The sequence below is a fragment of the Bos taurus genome, chromosome 4 (genome assembly GCF_002263795.3).
Source record: "Bos taurus isolate L1 Dominette 01449 registration number 42190680 breed Hereford chromosome 4, ARS-UCD2.0, whole genome shotgun sequence".
In the NCBI taxonomy this organism is placed as follows: Eukaryota; Metazoa; Chordata; class Mammalia; order Artiodactyla; family Bovidae; genus Bos; species Bos taurus.
In genome coordinates this window covers 90,155,025-90,178,240 of record NC_037331.1, presented here as the reverse complement: position 1 = coordinate 90,178,240, position 23,216 = coordinate 90,155,025, and the positions used below count along the sequence as shown (strand labels likewise).

Genomic DNA, 23,216 nt, shown 5'->3' with positions numbered 1-23,216 from the left:
CATCTGAATTAAGTTATTTGAATTAAGTTCACCCATTCCTATTCAGCTATGACACACCTAGACAGCATATTAAAAAGCAGAGACATTAATTTGCCAACAAAGGTGTGTACAGTCAAAGCTTTGGTTTTTCTAGTAGTCATGTATAGATGTGAGAGTTGGACTATAAAGAAAGCTGAGCACTGAAGAATTGATGCTTTTGAGCTGTGGTATTGGAAAAGACTTTTGAGAGTCCCTTGGACTGCAAGGAGATGAAACCAAACAATCCTAAAGGAAATCAGTCCTGAATATTCATTGGAAGGGCTGATGCTGAAGCTGAAACTCCGATCCTTTGGCCACCTGATGCAAAGAACTGGCTCATTGGAAAAGACCCTGATGCTGGAAAAGACTGAAAGCAGGAGGAGAAGGGGATGACAGAGAACGAGATGGTTGGATGGCATCACCGAGTCGATGGACAAGAGTTTGACCAAGCTTCGGGAGTTGATGATGGACAGGGAATCCTGGCATTTTGCAGTCCATGGAGTCACAAAGAGTCGGACACAACTAAGTGACTGAACTGAACTGATTCTCATTCATTTTAGTTTACTGATTCCTAAAATATTGATGTTCACTCTTGGCATCTCTTGCTTGACCACATCCAATTTACTTTGATTCATGCACCTAATGTTCCAGGTTCATATGCAATATTGTTCTTTACAGCATCAAACTTACTTTCACCACCAGATACATACACAACTGGACACTGTTTCCACTTTGGCCCAGCCTCTTCATTCTTTCTGGAGCTATTTCTTCGCTCTTTCCCAGTAGTATATTGGACACCTACCAACCTGGGGGGCTCATCTTTCGGTGTCCTATCTTTTTGCCTTTTCATACGGGGGTTCTCAAGGCAAGAATACTGAAGTGGTTTGCCATTCCCTCCTCCAGTGGACCATGTTTTGTCAGAACTCTCTCCACCATGACTTGTCCATCTTGGGTGGCCCTCCATGGCATGGCTCATAGCTTCATTGAGTTACACAAGGCTCTTATCCATGTGATCATTTTGGTTAGTTTTCTGTGATTGTGATTTTTGTTATGAAGACTCTAGGATTGTGGTTTTTTCTGCTTCTGCTTGTCTTCTGATGGATGGGGATAAGAGTCTTCTGCAAGCTTCCTGATGGGAGAGGCTGGTTGTGGGGGAAACTGGGTCTTGCTCTGGTGGACAGCATCAGTAAATCTTTAATCCAATTTTCTGCTGATGAGAGGGGTTGTGCCCCCTTCCTATTAGTTGTTTGGCCTAAGGTGGCCCAGTCCTGGAGTCTACAGGCTCTATGGTAGTGCTAAAGGTGACCTCCCAAGGGACTTATGCTATCACGTGTCACCCAGGACTGCTGCCAGTGCCCCTGTCCCCATGGCAGACCAATATCAACCCATGCTTCACAGAAGACCCTCAAACACTCATAGGCAGGTATGACCCAGTCTCCTGCAGAGTCACTGCTCCTTTCACACAAGGTTTTGTTTGTGCCTTCCAAATGTCTGTTTCCCCCAGTCCTGTAGAAGTTCTGTAATCAAATCTCACTGACATTCAAAAGTTAGACTACCTGAGGATTCCTAGTCCCTTTGCCAGATACCCAGGTTGGGAAGTCAGATGTGGGTCCTAGAATCTTTGCAACAGTGCAAGAACTTCTTTGGTATAATTGCTCTCCAGTTTGTGGGTCACCCACCTGGTAGCTCTATGGTAGGATTACAGGCTCTATATTAGGGCTAATGACTGAAGTTGATGAATCACAAGCTGGAATCAAGATTGATGGGAGAAATATCAACAACCTCAGATATACAGAAGGTACCACACTAGTGGCAGAAAGCTAAGCAGAAATAAAGACCTTCTTGATGATGGTGAAAGAGGAGAGTGAAAAAGCTGGCTTAAAACTCATCATTCAAAAACCTAAGATCAAGGCATATGGTCCCATCACTTCATGGCAAATAGATGGGGAAACAATGGAAACAGTGGCAAATTTTATTTTCTTGGGCTCCAAAATCACTTCAGAAGGTAACTGAAGCCAAGAAATTAAAAGATGCTTACTCTTTGGAAGAAAGGCTATGACAAGCCTAGACAGCATATTAAAAAGCAGAGATACCACTTTGCCAACAAAGGTACATAATTTGTAAAGTTTAAAAATAAAATAAAATTAAAAAAACAAAAACAAAAACACAAAGCTACCATTTTTTCAGTAGTCATATACAGATGTGAGAGTGGGACCATAAAGAATGCTGAGCATCAAAGAATTGATGCTTTTGAACTGTGGTGTTGGAGAAGACTCTTGAGAGTCCCTCGGACAGCAAGGAGATCCAACCAGTCCATCCTAAAGGAAATCAGTCCTGAATATTCATCGGAAGGACTGATGCTGAAGCTGAAGCCCTAGTATTTTGGCTACCTGATGTGAAGAGGCAACTCATTGGAAAAGACCCTGATGCTAGGAAAGATTGAGGGCAAGAGGAGAAGGGGGCAGCAGAGGATGAGATGGTTGAATGACATCATCGACTCAAAGGACATGAGTTTGAGCAAACTCAGGAAGATAGTGAAGGACAGAGGAACTTTGTGTGCTGTCCTCTGTGGTGTCCCAAAGAGTTGGACACAGCTTAGTGATTGAACAACAACAATAAACATAAATCTATATGCAATTGCCATGTATAATAATAGTATTTATTAATCAATGCGCAATGCTCCTGAAAAACTTCTGTATTTGGCTTTTAATCTTTTCTTTCCTTTTTTTTCTTAAATCTTAATATCTGAGTTGCTATATTGAATATCATTAAAAAAAATGAGAATTTGGACTACTTCTTTTTTCATTTGTAATGTTATTTGCATTTTGACAGATTTATCTTAGGACAAATAATTTAAATGTTTCATGTAACAAATACATAAATACATAGCAGTAGAAATTAATAACACATTTTAAAATTCTATACATAATATATTCTCTTTTAAGACTGCTTCCAAATTTATTCTATGAGGCCAGCATTACCTTGATACCAAAATCAGACAAAAACATAAGTAGGAAAATTAGAGGTCATTATTCATTGACCTAGATGCAAAAATCCTCAGCAATATATTAGCAAAATGAATTCAACAATACATTAAAAATATCACAGACCACGGTCAACTGGGATGGATCCAGGAATGTAAGAATGGATCAGTAAGAGCAAATTGATAAATATGAAAAACCACATTAACAAAACAAAGAATAAAAATCATATAATTATCTCAATAGATGAAAAAGAAAACTCTTGACAAAATTCAACATCTATTTATGACAAAAACTTTCAACAAAGTGGATATAGAGGGAGCATACCTTAATATAAAAAAAGGTCATATATGACAAACTCACAGCTAACAACATACTCAATGGTGAAAAGCTGAAAGCATTTCTGATAAGGTCAGGAACTAGACCAAGATAACCTATATTGCCTCTTTTATTCAATACATTGCTGAAAGTCCCAGCCATAACAATGAGAAAAGAAAAAGAAATAAAATGCATCCACATTGGAAAAGGATAAATAAAACCGTCACAGTTTGCAGATGGCATGATGCTATCTATAGAACACTCTAAAGATTCTACAAAAAAAAAAAAGAACTAATAAAGAAGTCCAGTAAAGTTGCAGGATGCAAAAGTAGTAAGCAGAAATATTGTATTTCTACACATTAGCAATGGATTAACAGGAAGAGAAATTAAGGAAATAATCTATTTACAATTGTATCTAATATAGTACTAAGCAATAAATTTAAGCAAGGAGGTGAAAGATGCAGACTCTGAAAAACACATAACCTGGTAAAAGAAATTAAAGACACAAATAAATGGAAAGATATAATATGCTTATGAGCTGGAAGAATTAATCTTGTTAAAATATCCATACTACACAAATCAATCTACAGATTCAATGCTATTGCTATCATAATACAAATGGTAGTTTTCACAGACTGAAAATATATAATCCTAAAATTTGTCTGGAACCAGAACCACCAAAGACCCCAAATAGCCAAAGCTATCTTTAGAAATAAGAACAAAGCTGAAGGTATCACATGCCATCATTTAAAAGTATCCTACGATGGGGAGGGAGGAGGGAGGAGGGTTCAGGATGGGGAACACGTGTATGCCTGTGGCGGATTCATTTTGATATATGGCAGAACCAATACAATATTGTAAAGTTTAAAAAAAAAAAAAGTATCCTACAAAGCTAGAGTAATCAAAACAATACGGTGCTGACATGAAACAGACATATTGAACAACAGAACAGAATGGGTGCACACATGTTAAGTCACTTCAGTTGTGTCTGGCTCTGTGCACACCGATGGACTGTAATCCCCCAAGCTCCTCTGTCTGTGGGGATTCTCCAGGCAAGAATACTGGAGTGGGTTTCCATGCCCTCCTCCAGGGGATCTACTTGACCCTGGGATCAAATCCACGTCTCATGTCTCCTGCACTGGCAGGTGGGTTCTTTACCACTAGTGCCACCTGGAAAGCCACAGCACAGAAGAGATAATCTCAACAAGAACTCATACTTATATGGGCAATTGATTTATAACAAAAAGTGCAAGAACATATAATAGGGGAAAGGCAGCCTCTTCAGTAAGTGATGTTGAGAAACTGGAAAGCAATGTGAAAAAGAATGAAACTGAGCCACTTTCTTACACCATATACAAAAATAAACTCAAAATGGATTAAAGACTTAAATTTAAGACCCCAAATCAACAAAACTCCTAGAAGAAAACATAGCCAGTATGTGTTCTGGTATAACTTTAAGCAGTATTTTTCTGGTATGTCTCCTCTGGTAATGTACACACAAATAAAAACAAACAAATGGGACTACATCAAACTAAAAAGTTTTGATACTTCAAAATGATTCATCTTGTAGGGGGTTAATATCATATATATATATATACATATATATATATGTATATATATATAAAGAACTTATATAATGCCATAACAAAAATTATTAAAAATGGGAAAAGAACCTGAAGAAAAAAACAAATTTTTCCAAGTGAGATGTAAAGATGGCCAACAGACACACAAAAAGCTACTCAATATCCCTAATCATCAGGGAAACACAAATGAAAACTACAATGACATATCATCTCACACCTGTCAGAACGGCTATCATCAAAAAGAAAGCAAATAAAACAGACATAGGTAATGGTGTAGAGAAAAGGGAACCTTCATATACTGTGGTGAAAATGTAAATTTGTACAGTTACCACAGAAACACTATTGGACATACCTCAAATAATTAGAAACAGAACTGTCATATGATTTAACAACTCCATTTCCCAGTATTTAAGTGAAAAAAATGATCATTCTAATTTGAAAAGATAAATGCACTCAGAAGTAGATTCATACACATAGAGAAATTGTTGGATGTCAGAAAGGAGTTGCATAAGAGGTTGGGTGAAATAGCTAAATGGGATTAAGAAGTATGAACTTCCAGTTGTAAAATAAATCAATCACAAAGATATATTGTATAGTATAAGGAATATGTGTATGCTTAGTCACTCAGTCGTGTCCGACACTTTGCGACCCCATGGACTGTAGCCTGCCAGGTTCCTCTGTCCATGGGGATTCTCTAGGCAAGAATGCTGGAGTGGGTTCCCATGCCTTCCTCCAGGGGATCTTCTTGACCCAGGGATTGAACCCAGGTCTCCCACAGGGCAGGCAGGTTATCATCTGAGCCACCACGGAAGCCCAGTATAAGGAATATGGTCAAAAATAATGCAACAACTTTGTACAGGAACAGATGTTTACTAGACTTATCAGGGTGATCTTTTTGTAATGTATTTAATTGTTGAATCACTAAGCTGAATACTTGAAGTTAACATAATATTGTACATAAGCTATATTTCAATTAAAGTAAACAACTAAAATGAAAAATTAAACAATTCTTGCTGAATTAATAAATGAACATTTAATTATATAATCTAAATAAAAATATAAGTCAAGGGGTTAACAATGGAATTAATATAACTTTTAGCTAGTTACTTTTATAGTCACAAAATTTAGTATCAGCACTGCATTAGAGTTGCAGCAGGAAATCAATGAAATGGATATACAAATCAATATACACCCAAAGAAAACAATCTGACCCAAAATAAATTGTGTCTCACGATGTGGAGGCAAATTTTGTTTTGCCATAGTATAGTAGCACTTCTGGGTGCAAATCTGGATCTCAAGATGCTTGCAATAATCAAATATATGTATATACTTGGGTATGTTAAATGCATTTACAATACCCATATATCCTTGGCCATCATTTAGGTGTAGAAATAGTAAAAGATATAAAGATGCTGATCTAAATTAGTACAGGAAATAACAGTACATTCCTCCTACATTCAAAAGAAATGTATCACACATTCATCTTTCACATGTCCCTTCCTTTCAAATCTGAGTACTAAATATTTTTTTCAAATGTCATTTGTCACCATTAAGAATCAATTTGGCTTATTTTTTTATTGCTTTTATGGAAAGAGTCTCAAATATGGTAAGTAATGGAAAGAAATAGTCAGTGCCAAAGGGTTAGTTATTCTGAATGGATTTTATTGTAATAGCATCCACAAATGTATATATCTAGCTTTAAAACTAATAACTGAAGCACATCATTTAAAATGTTTCAGTTCTGAGACAGCAATGAAAAAAAAGAAATTCAAATTACTCCAAGTAAAAGTAATTTTTCTTGAAGTTAGGTATGTATTAGCAAAACAACTCTAGGCAAGTCTAAATGGGAAAAATACTCAAATAGGGAAAAGGCAACTGAATTTTTTTCTGAATTTATCAGGATACACCTTTTGTGTTTGATAGTGTTAAAAGGACAGTAACGGTCAGTTAACTACCAAATTGAACTGACAGCATTTCCATTTGGACACAAGTGATGAACTATAATTACTTGCTCTTAACTTCCCTACTCTTAGTTAATACTGCTTTACAGTGGGTGGCAGGGTAGAGGAAAATTATATTACTATATAAACATCTTGGGCTTCTCTGGTACTGCAGATGGTAAAGAATCTGCCTTCAGTGGGGGAGATCTGGGTTCGATCCCTGGGCTGGGAAGACCCCTTGGAGAAGGGAACGGCTACCCTCTCCACTATTCTTGCCTGGAGAATTCCATGGACAGAGGAGAGCACTGATTCAAAACTTACTCTACCTGGAATGGAGTCTAGGCACCTTTTTGATGGCAGCTTTCTTTGATTATCTACCTTTTTTTTTTGAGGCTCTTTGTGATTGAATTTTGTATTGTATTTTTGTTTAACCTTTCACTTCTCCCAAGGATTTGGGTCATGTTTGATATGGTCACAGAAGCCTTTTCTGTCCATAAATGATGCTAGTTCTGTTACTTTCACACCCAGCAGTGGAATCTGCTGTGTAACTGGCTAGACCAATACACTGTAGTTATATTTATCAGATTCATTTAGCTTTTGTTTTCCATGTTCTGTGGGTTATATTTTTCTCAGACTATATATTAGACTGAATAAAACCCTTATATGACTTAAAATTCCCTATACATTTCTGAACACTTTGCACCATAGAGTAGAGGATGCTTTGGGTGAGGTCAACCCTTGAATCAAGTTAATTTCCAATTCTTTTGTAAACTGGACCAGGGGATCTTTTTATTATCAAAAGAAGGAAAAAATCTGTATTAATGAATTTGATATTTTGTTTTCTCATATTTAGTTTGAATATTAAAAACATGTGTTTTCCCCAAGACTGTGACTTTTTCAATGCAAACAATTTTTTTTCATAGTTTGTGCCTCCCCTAAAATTTAGTATTAAACTTCACACATAGTAGAGAATTAATAAAACAGTTAATGAATTTCTGTAATGTTGCTGCTGCTAAGTCACTTCAGTTGTGTCCGACTCTGTGCGACCCCATCGACGGCAGCCCATTAGGCTCCACCGTCCCTGGGATTCTCCAGGCAGGAACACTGGAGTGGGTTGCCATTTCCTTCTCCAATGCATGAAAGTGAAAAGTGAAAGGGAATTGGCTCAGTCGTGTCCGACTCTTAGCGACCCCATGGACTGCAGCCTACCAGGCTCCTCTGTCCATGGATTTTCCAGGCAAGAGTACTGGAATGGGGTGCCATTGCCTTCTCCATCTGTAATGTTACTCTAATATAAACAAATCTAGCACCTCTGGTAAAACAAAAGTCTATTTTTTAATTTCCTACAACTTACAGTTTAAAAGTTAGAGTTCTTCAGATCAATTCATTAATATGTTGCAATGATATTTGAAACAGAGGATGGAGAATTCAAGATAAGCAATGATTTTCCTAAGTATGCCACATACATTTTTGTTGATTATGGTATACTCTATCTTTACCTTGTTACTGTGGATATTAGTGATAGCATATCCATTAGATATAATACATGCAAACATTAGATTTTTGATCTACTTAGTCAATAAGTTGAAATACAGTAGTGTTGTTTTCTATTCCTCATTTATATCACAAATTACCTGAAGTGTGATCTGTACATAGACATATGAATTTTCAAGTTTCCATAAGATGCAACTGGATTCTCAAATAGTGCAAACAATTTTTAAAAACCAGTTTAGAATGTAACATATTACTCACAAGGTACAATCAATTAGGAATAGTAGACAACCAAAGTAAGATATGGGCTTCCCTGATGGCTCAGAGGTTAAAAGAATCTGCCTGTAATGTGAGAGACGCCGGTTCAATCCCTGGGTCAGGAAGATCCCCTGGAGAAGAGAATGGCTACCCACTCCAGTATTTTTGCCTGGAGAATTCCATGGACAGAGGAGCCTGGTGGGTTAGAATCCAAAGGGTCACAAAGATTGGACATAACTGAGTGACTAACAAAAACAACAAAAAAGTAAGCTGTAAATACTTCACATTTTAACTGAATGATATAAACCTCGGGCACTAGCTAGTGCGTGACAAACTCTAACATGATTTTGAATAACTAGAAATATAAATGGGAAAATAGGGATGGCTGAATCAAGGTGTTGAATGTTAATGTTCTCCATTCAATAAACTTAACTGCTTCTTTACCACTTTATGAAATAAATATATTTTCTGACTATCATAAAGGTTTACTTCTTATCTACAGAATAAATTTATAATAGTTACTAGTATTTTTGCTAATATTATAATTAATAATTAAGACATTAAAGTAATGTTAAAACTTGATACAATCCCTTGAAGCTAATGTTAAAAGCATGAGTAGTCTTTGAATAATGTTACCCAGTAATGTTGAGTTTTCTAAATTAACATTTGTTTTTAAAAATATTCCTGTAAAATAACTCCATTTTAAACACCTAAAAACAACTATTTTTCTTAAACTATTCACTATCTAGGATTTCCCTGGTAGCTCAGATGGTAAAGCTTCTGCCTACGATGCAGGAGACCCAGGTTCGATCCCTGGGTTGGGAAAATCCTCTGGAGAAGGAAATGGCAACCCACACCAGTACTCTTGCCTGGAAAATCCCACGGATGGAGGAGCGTGATAGGCTACAGCCCATGGGGTTGCAAAGAGTCGGACACGACTGAGCAACTTCACATTCATTATCTATTTCTATAATTTACTGTACTAGGCATGATACCATTCACAAGAGCAGGAATGACTATGCTATTGCAGAATTTGAAATTAAAGCTGGAAATACCAATGTTCAGTTCAGTTCAGTTGCTCAGTTATGTCCAACTCTTTGCGACCCCATGAAACACAGCACACCAGGCCTCCCTGTATATCACCAACTCCTGGAGTTCACCCAAACTCATGTCCATTAAGTTGGTGAAGCCATCCAACCACCTCATTCTCTGTCGTCCCCTTCTCCTCCTGCCCTCAATCTTTCCCAGTATCAAGGTCTTTTCAAATGAGTCAGCTCTTCGCATCAGGTGGACAAAGTATTGGAGTTTCAGCTTCAACATCAGTCCTTCCAATGAACACCCAATGATCTCCTTTAGGATGGACTGGTTGGATCTCCTTGCAGTCCAAGGGACTCTCAAGAGTCTTCTCCAACACCACAGTTCAAAAGCATCAATTCTTCGGCACTCAGCTTTCTTTATAGTCCAGCTCTCACATCCATACATGACTACTGGAAAAACCATAGCCTTGACTAGATGGACCTTTGTTGACAAAGTAATATCTATGCATTTTAATATGCTGTCTAGGTTGGTCATAACTTTCTTTCCAAGGAGTAAGTGTCTTTTAATTTCATGGCTGCAATCACCATCTGCAGTGATTTTGGAGCCCCCAAAAATAAAGTCAGCCACTGTTTCCCCATCTATTTGCCATGAAGTGATGGGACTGGATCCTGTGATCTTAGTTTTCTGAATGCTGAGCTTTAAGCCAACTTTTTGAGTAAACAAACATTAAAAATCAACAAAACCCAGAATTAGCATTGAATGAAAGTAGTGTCTTTAAGTATCCCACTGATATCCTTTTGCACCTTTCTTACAATTCTTATTATTCATTTCATACTATTAAAACTTTTACTACATTTTAAACTTCTAGAAGTTAAAACTTACACTTGATGTACTTAGCATGAGGTATCAATCAAAGCAATCATATAGCAGCAGGCTCAGCAAATATTTTTCTGATAAGTGAATGATTTTTAAATTAAAAAAAGTCACACTTCCGGTGGGAAACAAATGATGGAAGTGTCAGGAATATAACATTTCTTTTCTTACAAAGATATGTGGGGATTTTCTTTCCTTTTGGAAGGTTTGAAGGGGAAACTTAATTCCAAATTTATTGGGTCCAAATTAAAAAAAAAATGAGTGTTTGGATGAGTACATCTGTTGTGTGCTGAGGATGAAGAGTAGAAGGTAAGCATGGTGATTAGAAAAAAGAAAGTAATAACTATTATTACATCATAGACAATGGCAAGGAGAAAAAAGAAAGTCTTCTTAAGTGAATAATGCAAAGAAATAGAGAAAAACAATAGAATGGGAAAGACTAGAGAGATCTCTTCAATACAATTGGAGATACCAAGAAAACATTTCATGCAAAGATGGGCACAATAAATGACAGAAATGACAAGAACCTAAGAGAAGCTGAAGCGATTAACAAGAGATGGCAAGAATATATAGAACTATACAACAAAGGTCATAATGACTAGGAAAATCACGATGGTGTGGTCACTCACCTACAGCCAACGTCCTGGAATATGAAGTCAAGTGGGCTTTAGGAAGCATTACTACAAAGCTAGTGGAGGTGATGGAATTCCAGCTGAGCTATTTCAAATCCTGAAAGATGATGCAGTTAAAGTGCTGCATTCAATATGTGAGCACACTTGGAAAACTCAGTAGTGGCCACAGGACAAGAAAAAGTCAGTTTTCATTCTAATCCCAAAGAAAGGCAATGTCAAAGAAAACTAAACTGTCAGACAATTGAGCTCTTTTCACATGCTAACAAGGTAATGCTTAAAATCCTTCAAGCTAGGCTTCAACAATATGTTAAACAAGAACTTCCAGATGTACAAGTAGGATTTAGAAAAGGCAAAGGAACCAGAGACCAAATTCCCAACACCCACTGGACCATAGAAAAAGCAAAGGGATTCCAGAAAAGCATCTACTTATGTTTCATTGACTATGCTAAAGCCTTTGACTGGGTGGATCACAACAAACTGTGGAAAATTCTTAAAGAGATGGCAATACCAGACCACCTTAGTCTCCTGCTGCTGCTGCTATTGCTGCTAAGTTGCTTCAGTTGTGTCCATCTCTGTGCGACCCCATAGATGGCAGCCCACCAGGTTCCCCCATCCCTGGGATTCTCCAGGCAAGAACACTGGAGTGGGTTGCCATTTCCTACTCCAATGCATGAAAGTGAAAAGTGAAAGTGAGGTTGCTCAATCATGTCCTACTCTTAGCGACCCCATGGACTGCAGCCTACCAGGCTCCTCCATCCATGGGATTCCCCAGGCAAGAGTACTGGAGTGAGGTGCCATTGCCTTCTCCGTTAGTTTCTTGAGAATCCTGTATGCAGGTCAAGAAGCAACAGTTTGAACTGGTCATGGAACAATGGACTGGTTCAAAATTGGGAAAGGAGTACCTCAAGGCTGTACATTTTCACCCTGTTTATTTAACTTATATGCAGAGTGCATCATGAGAAATGCAGGGCTGGAGGAATCATAAGCTGGAATCAAGATTTCTGGGAGAAATATCAACAACTTCAGATATGCAGATAATACCATCCTATTGGCAAAAAGCAAAGAGGAACTAAAAAGCCTCTTGATGAGCATGAAAAAGAGTGAAAAAGCTGGCTTAAAACTCAATATTCAAAAAACTAAAATCTTGGCATCTGGTTGCATGACTTCATGGCAAATAAATGGGGGAAAAGTAAAAACATTGGCAGATTTTATACTCTTAGGCTCCAAAATCTGTGGATAGTGACTGCAGCCATGAAATTAAAAGATGCTTGCTCCTTGGAAGAAAAGCTATGACAAATGTAGATAGCGTAGTAAAAAACAGTACATAACTTTGCCAACAAAGGTCTGTCTAGTCAAAGCTGTTATGTACAGTATGTAGTACTCATGTACAGATGTGAGAGTTGGACCATAAAGAAGGCTGAGTATTAAAGAATTGATGCTTTCAAACTGTGGTGGTAGAAAAGACTGTTGAGACTCACTTGGACTGCAAGGAGATCAAACCAGTCAATCCTAAAAGAAATCAACCCTGACTATTCATTCGAAGGACTGATGCTGAAACTGAAGCTCCAATACTTTGTTTGGTGCAAAGAGCAAACTCATTGGAAAAGACCCTGATTCTGGGAAAGACTGAGGGCAGGAGGAGAAGAGGGGACAGAGGATGAGATGGCTGGATAGCACCACTGACTCAATGGACAAGGAGTTTGAGCAAACTCTGGGAGATAGTGAAGGACAGGGAAGCCTGGTATGCTGTAGTCCATGGTGTCACAAAAGTCAGACACGACTTAGTGACTGAACAACAACAAGACACCCTGATGTAGGGTTGAGCCATATAGTAAGATCTATAAATAGAATAAAAATGTATAAACTGAAAATTAAATCAAGATAAGGATTGAAGATGTCTTTTTTTTTTAAATATAATAATATTCATCATCAAAGGAGGGCTTTGCTGGTGGCTCAGTTGGTAAAGAATCCTCCTGCAATGCAGGAGACCTGGGCTTGATCCCTGGGTCGGGAAGATGCCTGGGAGAAGGAAATGCCACCCACTCCAGTATTCTTGCCTGAAAATCCCATGGATGAAGGAGCCTGCATGGGACCCACCTTCTGCAGGCTGCATGGGTTTGCAAAGAGTAGGACACGACTGAGCACAATGTTCTGTCTTTCTGTCTATTCATCATTAAGGTCCTGCACCAGGGTCTCTTAGGCTCAGTGACTCACAAGAAGGATTCACAAGACAAAGCTGCATTATAGGAAAATAATACAGACTCAAATCAGCATAGGGAAAGACATCTGGGTGAAGCCCAGGAGAGATGAGGCACAAGCTTCCAGGTGTCCTCTCCCAGTGGAGTCACATGATGGACACACTTAATTCTACCAGAAATGGTATGTAACAACTCATGCTAAGTGTTGCCAACCAAAGAAATTCCTCATCTCCAGGGTTTTTAATAGGGTCAATCATGCAGCCATGCAGCACTTGAATGACTGGCCTCACTCAGACTCCAGTCCCTGCAGAGTGAAAATAGGTGTAAATTAAATTGTTAACATAAACTATACAATCAAACTGGTACAGCATGGCCCATGTCCTCAGGAATAAAAAAACAAGCACTCATCACAGATTACATTGTTAGCCAAACTTACCTGGTCAAAGGGTATAGCATGAACCAAAGTTTCAGGCATACAAAAGTCCTCTTTATCAGGGAGAGTATTCCAAGTCTCAGAGTTCATCATCTAAGAGCCAGTTAAGGGCTAGTCATGACAACGAGCATTTTTGGGGAATGTCCCTTATACAATACAGGAAATATTGAAAGGATTACAAGAATTTGAAAAATCTGTTATTTGGAGTTGGTAATGGGTCCCTCTCAGGAAGCATACAAAATAGGCAGAAACTTGGAAAGAATAGTGGGTATAGACTGCCATGTATTCAGCAAACCTATTTTCTATCCCTCTTGGTCACAGAGCTGTACTATACTGTGCACATTCTCATACAGGTTTCTAAGACCGGATAACTAAGACTAGATGATGACATGGTGGTGGTGGTGAGGTGTGTTACTTTCAGTGATGTGAAGTTTATCAATCAAAGGAAAGCTAAGCCTGAGTTCAATGGTTTAGGTTTAAATTGCTTTAACATAAAGGGTCAAACCTGTAATTATTTTAAGAAGCAATCAGTTGAAAATTGCTATACTGTGAATTTCAGTGAAATTTTAGTTTAAATTTCAGTCTTTTACTTTTAGATCTGATAAATTCGCTGCAAACATTGTAAGATGGCAGAGTGATATATTAAAACATTAGAATACATAATAAAAGTAGAAATGACAAAAATCCCAAGTATCACCAAGAATAACACAAATATCTATTAACTTTATTAAACAATGTTATGTTTAAACTAACTTTTAACAATGAGCTCCATAATGTTTTTATTTATGTATGCTTTGTGTTCTGAATGAAAAGTTTGAATTTTTAAAAAAATCAGTTGCGTGATATCATAATTGCAGTATAAGTCTGAGGGAATATAATTAAGACAGTGAAATGTTAAATATTTAAGAAAAAATGAGTTTCACAAAAGGTGGATCAATATTCTACAAACAAAACAATATCCTAGAAAGGATATTATGCAATTCATATAAGATTATCCAGTGAAAGTTTAAAATTCAGTGTAGCTTTTCAGTGAAAATTCAGTGAACTAAAAAGCAGCGCATAAAAATATAAGCAGAAGGAGCATAGCTTTTCAATTTGTTATGAGGTAAAATACCTCATTCAACATATAGCAAGCTTGTGCAATTTTTGTGTCACTATTCTGTGGGTATGAAAGGGGCGTTGTTTTTTTGTTGTTTTTCCTTCTGAAGCAAAACTAAAATGGCTTTTATCTTTGTTCATCTGATTTTAGGTTTACATTGCCCAAGGAAGCTGCATAATATTGATTACTACTGCTTAGGTTCTGTATTTCATGTGAGAACTATCTTTACATAAGAAAGATAGTTTAAGTGGTAAACTATGGCAAGCACTTCATTCATAAGAGAATTTATGTTTTGTTCACTTGTATTTTGTTGGCTCAAAGATACCTTGGTTACTTAGAGTATATTTTTCACAAATGAAGATTAAATGACTTCCTTGACTTCCTAATTTTTGGCCAGTTCCCAGTAGGTTATACAATAAATGACTTTCATGTAAAAAAAAAAAACTGAATTTCATAACTTTAATTATTGTATATATATTCAATAAATTTATACTTAACAATGTGTGGTTGTTTATGCATAACTGTGCCGTGAAGAAGCTATCAACTCTTTATAAATTGAAGTATATGGCTTTGCATCAAACCATAAGTGAATCTGCAAGGACAGAAATCATGTAGTCACACTTTCTAACTATATACACTATTATTAAGACATAAACAGTATAAAAACTAGTTTTATTTGTTTATAAACTAAGTTGCTAGACATGGCCAACATAGAAAAATCGAAAGATGCCCTGCCTCCTAAAAATAATTGACAATAAAATGAAATGAAGAGGGAATGTCCCACACAGCTGAAGACAATGTGGCTACTTGTTTTCACATTTAATAACAACTCTTCCAAAAACAAACAAAAAATAACTACACAGAAGCCACCCCTTTTGCAACTCCAAAGTCAGAAAATGATGAAACTTTACAATAACTATAAGTACATAAAAAAAAAGCAACATTAAATCCTTTTTGGTCCTCTCCCAAGCCCTTGCTTCACAGTAGAACTTTGCAGGAGACTTTGACAAAAATTATGGAGGAGTTTCTAAAAATTTTCCTCAAAAAACATGAATATCATTTAAAGGATTATTTTCAGATCTATTTTACTCCAGGTTAGAATATTTTTTTCTGTTTTCTTCCAAAATGACACAAATCAGACAAGGTCTCATTTTAAAGCATAGAGCTAATAAGAAATTAGACTTACATCTTATGGTATTAAGAGTCAAATATGGGTACTTTTCTTTTTAATTAGGCTCCCTCAAACTTTTTTAATTGAAATTAACTCACCCATTCATATACATTTCTAGTTTATTATTCATATAGAAAGTTGGATATAACTATTTATTTGAATTCTTCACTCATCCCAAATGCAAAGTCATTACTTCCTGTCACCAAGAGATACTTTAGGGTTGATGATTTAAATGCTCATTTATGATATGAAATTACACTTTACTTTTACCAGTTTTTTCATCATTTTCCTCTTGTAGACCTAGAATCTGTAGGCACATTCTTCTACAATGCCTGCTACATCCTGAGTTCTGCTGACACAAAGTTCAACATAAATATTTGCTTTAAAATGACAAAGTCTGGCGTTTTTATATATTGATTCTTCTAAACTTGGATCACTGCTAGTCATAGTAAAACAGCTGATTCATCACAACCTGATAACAAGAGAGTTTTTGGCAAAAACTTTGATGCCCTAAGTATCCATTCTGACAAAGCAATTCTAAAATTTCCCCCAAAATATGAATATCATTTGCTTAAAAGATTTTCAACTATATTTTAATCCAAGTTAGACTATTTTTCTGTTTTCTTTCTAATCCACACAAATAAGACAAGGCCTCCTTTTATATACTTTGAATTATTTATTAAATTTTCTTGACATTAATGCTAATGGGTTAAAATATTTCATGAAACTACAGACATAGATCTGCATTTGAAGTGCTTCGGACCAGTAAGATTTCTGCTTTAGCCTAAACATGAGACTCTCTCTCTACCATAAGGGCTCTGTTCATCCTTCTCTCCTCATGCCCAGAGCCTCTGATGGCAATTTCCATACCTCTGTCGGATCCTGGACCAGGCATCTGACAACAGCAGCCTCTATTTTACACTTGAGGGAAACTGATAAGCAGGATCTTTGCCAGAATGGCAAGATAGCGAGCATCTGACCACTGGTGCCCTGATTCCTACTAACCAACATCCTCTAGGAGATGGCTAGAGACAGTTCTTTCAAAAATCTAACGCCATACGCAACAGGATGGATGAAACAGGAGGGCATATGCTAAGTGAACTAAGCCAGGCACAGAGAAAGTTCTACATGAGTCTCCATATATGAGGTACCTAAACAGTCAAACTCACAGGGACAGAAAGTACGATGGTGGTTGCCATAGGCTAGAGGGAGGGAGACATGAGAGGTTGCTTTTCTACAACATAGATTCAGTTATGCAAGATGAGGAAGTTCTAGGGAGCTGCTGCACAGCACTGTGCTGGGAGTTAACAGTATGGCATTGTGACTGAAAATTTTGTTAAGAAGGTACATTTCATTCTAAGTGCTCTTGCACAATTAAAAGAAAAAAAAACAAAACTGAAACCCTGCAAGGTTCCTCTCCTTCATCACAGGCAAATAAGTAAAACCTTGTGCTTACTCTTCTTTCTTAGAAGTTTCTCACCATATAGATTACAATGTGTCCTCTCACAAACATGGCTCTGCTTCCTTTCCTAGCTTCTTACCTCCTCAAAACTTGCAGCTTAAATGTTTTCTGTAACTCTCAGTCCATGATATAAGTCCTTATAGTCCTATAAGTCCATATAATAAGTCCTATGTTCTTATTCTTTTTTTTCTTTTCCCCTGAAAAGTCTCTCTGCCTCCAAATTAATTTGAAACTCACCATGAAAAAATTCCTCTGGCTTGATATGTTTGTCAGTTGCTCTGAGATGTAGACACAAAGGAGTAAACATGCAAAAAAAAAAAGAAGTGAAAGTCACTCAGTCGACTTTGGACTACAGCCTGCCAGGCTCCTGTCCATGGAATCCTCCAGGCAAGAATACTGGAGTAGGGAGCCATTCACTTCTCCAGGGGATCTTCCTGACCAGGAATCATACCCAAGTCTCCTGCACTGCAGGTGGATTCTTTGCTGTTTAAACCATCAAGGAAGTCCCTTGCATGCAAAGATTTTATTAAAGACAAGACTATGTGAAAGGAAACAGGGAAAGAGGCAGGGAAGACTGCTGAGAGAACCAATCAGGCAGTGTTGCAATTTGACCCTTAGTGTAAAAGAGGAGAGAAGGCTAGGTGGAAGTTGTGCAATCTAAGAAATATTCAACAAGGTCATCAGAGAGTCTTGAGCCCAAGCCCACTCCTGTCTCTGCAGAATGGTCTACTTTAGTATATCTGACTCACTCATGTTGAGGAGGTGAAGCTTATAGGAGGTGTGGCCTTGTGAATGCTATGATGGTTTTTAAGGCTCAAAACCTGGGGCCATTTATCAGTTATGCTCCAGGAAACAGGAGGAACACAAGATGCATTACCACAGCTGTCCCACTCAACTCTCCGTTACCAGTCAGCTACCACCCTCTTTCTTTCTTCATCTTCATGGCTCCACTTTTTGAACAAGGTTTCTTTGTTCATTTCTCTATTTCTTTCAGTTCAGTTCAGTTCAGTCGCTCAGTCGTGTCCGACTCTTTGCGACCCCATAAATCGCAGCATGCCAGGCCTCCCTGTCCATCACCAGCTCCCTGAGTCCACCCAAACCCACATCCATCAAGTCGGTGATGCCATCCAACCATCTCATCCTCTGTTGTCCCCTTCTCCTCCTGCCCTCAATCTTTCCCAGCATCAGGGTCTTTTCCAATGAGTCAGCTCTTCGGTACTAGTTCTTTACCTCATGCTAATACCTCAATCTACCTCATGCTGGTTTCTTCTCTGTAACCACAAACATTTTCTCAATGAATTCTCTGATATATATTTGGCATTAAGACAATGCACAATTTGTAGTTCTTTTATTCATTCTCTAAGCTGCAAACTGTAGAATACAATCTTCTTCCTAAAGATGTTTCATTTCATGTTCATTTCTATGCTTGATTTTGATCTATAAACCACATGATCATTTTTGTTGATATCTGCTTCTTACTGAGGGTTTCCTTGGTGGCTCAGAGAGTAAAGAATCTGCCTGCAATGCAAGAGACCCGGTTTCATTCACTGGGTCGGGAGATTCCCTGGAGAAGAAAATGGCTACCTACTCCAGTATTCTTGCCTGAAGAATTCCATGGCAGAGTAGCCTGGCGTGCTACAGTCCATGGGGTCACAAAAGAGTCAGACACAACGGAGCAACTAACACTTTAACTTTTCTTACTGAACTTTATACATTCCATACTCTGTACCTACAGGCTCTGCATCTGTGGACTCTACCAACTGCAGATTGAAACTATCTTCTTTTTAAATTCCAGAAAGTTTCAAAAAGCAATGTACTTGGCAACTATTTACACAGAATTTACATTAAGACTAGATATTAAAAATAATCTAGAGATGATTTAAAGTATACAGGCAGATATGTGGAGGTTATATGTAAATACTATGCCATTTTGCATTAAGCACTTTACCATCTGTAGAGTGGATTTTGGTATCTGAGGATGACCCTTTCCCCATTCTCTGGATAGCATGGGATGACTGCAGTTGATGTGTCTCAGATGGTTAATATCTCATCCCTCCTAATTTCTGTATTCAATTATAATTGACACAGCAATAAATATGAATTTAAATCACACATCTAAATTTTTGTCCCTGAGCCTAATACCTAGATATCCAAGTATACTTGGATACTGTGTAACTCAAATGAAAATCCTAAATGAATTACTTCTTACCAAACTTTCTCCCATATTCTAAATCTACAGTAATAATGCTAACAGTGCCCCAATTACCCAAGTTAGAAACTGGAACTCCAATATCATTTCTTTATCCCCATAACTGTTATCTATATCCAATATAATGTGCACTGTTAAACTTAAGAATTGCTTCTCCACTGCCACTCCTCTATTTTAAGCCACTATCACACTTATCATGACTTACTATAAAATTAGTCTTACTTCATTCCCATCTTTATCTTTAAATATGCTAGTGCATTATAGACTACAGATGATTATGTTACTTTAAGTAACAACACATTAATGTTTTTCATGTTATATTGTACCCAATCTACAAAATAAAGATGAAATAACATGAAAACAGTTTTTGGAAAATAAATAATTCAGCTCAAAGTCTACCATTCCCTAGATGTAACTTGAGAACTCTGATTTATTTCATTTTTCTTAATGAAAAATGGATTGGATTAGATCAATACGGTCCAAATAGTGGGCCATATGCAAAACTAATTGTGTTTATACAGCATGTTCACATGCGACACTAAACAACATTGCTACTACAATTTGAAAGTCTCTGCTATTTTAACAAAGGATTTGTATTACAGAAAGTTATATAGCCCTCTAACCAGATTATTTCACTCTGTCAGTCTAATCCTTCCTCATTAACTGTCCTTTTAAGGTTAAAGCACAACGTTTACTCAACACAGACATGCTCTCAAGATGCTGAGCTTCCAAGTTTCAGAATCCTATCACGAGTAATTTCTACTGTCTGGTTCTATTAGTAAACATTTCTTAGGCCAAGGAATTAAAAGGATTTATAAAAGTTAGGATTGTGCATTTTATTAATCTGTGAATTTTGTGATATAACATTCTGCTCACTAAAGAATAAATATAGGCATAGGGATTTTACATAAGGTTAAAAAAAAATTCCAGAAAGAATCAGGAGAGAAAACATTGTTACTGTTTCATCATTAGTGATATATCTAAAAAATCTAGACTAACCAGTTACACAGTATCCTGAATTTTTGTTGTTCTTTCTGTCACATTTATCACATTTTCCTCTTTATTTATTTTTTAAACTATTAATTGGTTTCACTAACATCAGAGACCCACTCCAGTATTCTTTCCTGGAGAATCCAAGGGACAGAGGAGCCTGGTGGGCTGCCGTCTATGGGGTGGCACAGAGTTGGACACGACTGAAGCAACAGCAGCAGCAGCAGCAGCAGCAGCAGCAGAGAATTGAAGCTTAGGTTTGAAGGAATCCATTAGACGCTCAGGGAATTATGCAGACTAAAAATTACAACTTCTCTGATGTTTTAGAAGAGAGGAGACTAGAAGACCTGAAGAAATAAATATTGCTCTAGCTGTTGAGGTCAGTCTCCAACTCACTAATTACATCCAGGACACTGAAGATGATCCCAAAAATCTCTGTTTTTTTTTTTTTTTTTATATGATTCCTTATAATAAATCATAGTTTTTAAAATATCAAAGGGTTTAGCAAACAATCACTGTTATCTACTGTGGTTTAATCAACCCTCTTCTCCTCTTAATATTAAAAAGTGTCAGTGGGTCAGTGAGATTCCAAGATTAATCTCAAAGCAATCACAATGGCATCTTATACTACTTGCTTTTACAGTAAGAGATTAGGACTACACATCTATATGGTTAAGCAATTAGTTTTAGGATCAAGGAATAAAATTCTATTCATATGAAAGTCTCTAATGGTTATTACATAGTTTTATGATCTCTATTATTTGATATCAAAATAATAATAGTGGAGGAAAATACTTTTCAGCATTTAACACTCATAACTCATAACTTTTTTATTTCATTTGTGACCTGATTTGCAAAGGTAAATTAAAAAATGTTCGACACAAGAGTTATAGGAAAATAAGCACGATCAAAGGGAAAGCCACGTGCCTTTTCTATGCCAACCTAAGAATTATTCCTGCAAAGCATTCTAAAAATGATATCTCTTTTCATTTATGAAATATGTTATCTTAGTGCCAGTATCACTTCCAGAAGTGACTCGAGGACACATTTCATTCTTGATTTTTTTCCATCTTATACATGAGACCCTTCATGTACCTCAAATAAAAGAACTAAATGGATTAGAACTTTACTATCAATGTAATGTGCCCGTGTTAATAATAATCTTCCTCCATCAAATCCTACTCCTTAAACTGGCTCTTTTTAACAGGTTAAAATCATTTAGTACTATTGTTTATACACTGATACATATCTTTTGAAGGAAGGAGAAAAAGGAAAGAAAATGATGAGCACTTGGAATAAGAATATGTGTCAATACAACAGGGGGAAAAAGGCCATTATCTAATGTGTAAATATAATCAAAAGCTGATGAATACTTTTTTTTTTTTGTATTTTGGAAGATGGACGTATAAATTCAGACAATATGAGCTGACTCCGACTTTGGTACTTAATGTGCACGATCCTCACATATCACATAACACCCTTGAGCATAGGTCTGCTAATTTGAAGAAGGAGGATGAAACACATAACTCAAACAATTTGGGTGGGGGTTTAATGAGTGACCTATGTAAGAGCTGGACACATGATAAATACACAATGATAGTGCTGTATTAATGAAATCCTATTGTTCCCACTCAAACTTCTCACTTTTCTTCTATAAAGTCCCAAATGTATAAAACATAGCATTTCTTATACTTTTGTACCCCACAGTAGGTAATTAGGTATGCATCCTAAACAAGTGTTAGAGGTTGAAAGCAACTGATACAATTTGGTAAAACCGTATCTGCATATCTATAAAAGGGCCTTTTATTATAGAACTTTATTTTCAAAGCAGGAATAAGGCATTGTTGTTCCAACTGTGTCTCCAGAGTATTTTAATTCTTCTATGGTTCTTTTATTTTCCTTTCTGGTTTCCTTTGTAATTGTCTGCCTCCTCTCTGGTGGAGGCCACCAGAGACTGAATTAGACTGTTTCATTTTGAAGGGGATCCACACTCAATTTTTAATAGCAGCTTCTTCAGTTCTTGCTAGACTGCCAGGGATCTTCTCAGGCTATTACAATACCACCAGCAGTGACACATAGCATGCTCTGCAGGAATCAGATTTTCCTGCTCAGACAAATCAGATTTTTCTCCCACTTTATGTAAAATTTTATGTTTTTCTATGCCATCTTTAAATATATGAAAACATATTCATGAAATAATGTCATGTGTAAGCAGAAAACGATAGCCTAATTTGGGCTTTAAGTATTCATCTCACATAACACAGCAATTTTCAGCAGTCATCTTTGAATGACACATCGAGGAGTCTCCTTTGTCAGAGATCTTTCATTAGTAAATACTATTCCATTGCCACCTGAACTGTTTCTTGCACAGTTTGCATAGACATTGAGTCTCTCTTATGCATTAATGAAAAACAAGCATGAGCTATTCATAAAGATTAACCACTGGCAGCATCAAATGCAAAAACAATTTTTTCCCCTGCTGTTGATGTCTATAAGAGGGTCTGCTATGGGCCAAAACACAG

General features: G+C 36.9%; 1 non-coding gene across 1 annotated transcript; it reads left to right on the top strand.

The window, feature by feature from the left end:
• The first annotated feature begins 9,342 nt into the window (after positions 1–9,342).
• Positions 9,343–9,414, top strand: TRNAR-ACG (transfer RNA arginine (anticodon ACG)). Its single transcript has one exon. It is a non-coding gene; the product is annotated as a tRNA-Arg (tRNA).
• Positions 9,415–23,216: the final 13,802 nt, after the last annotated feature.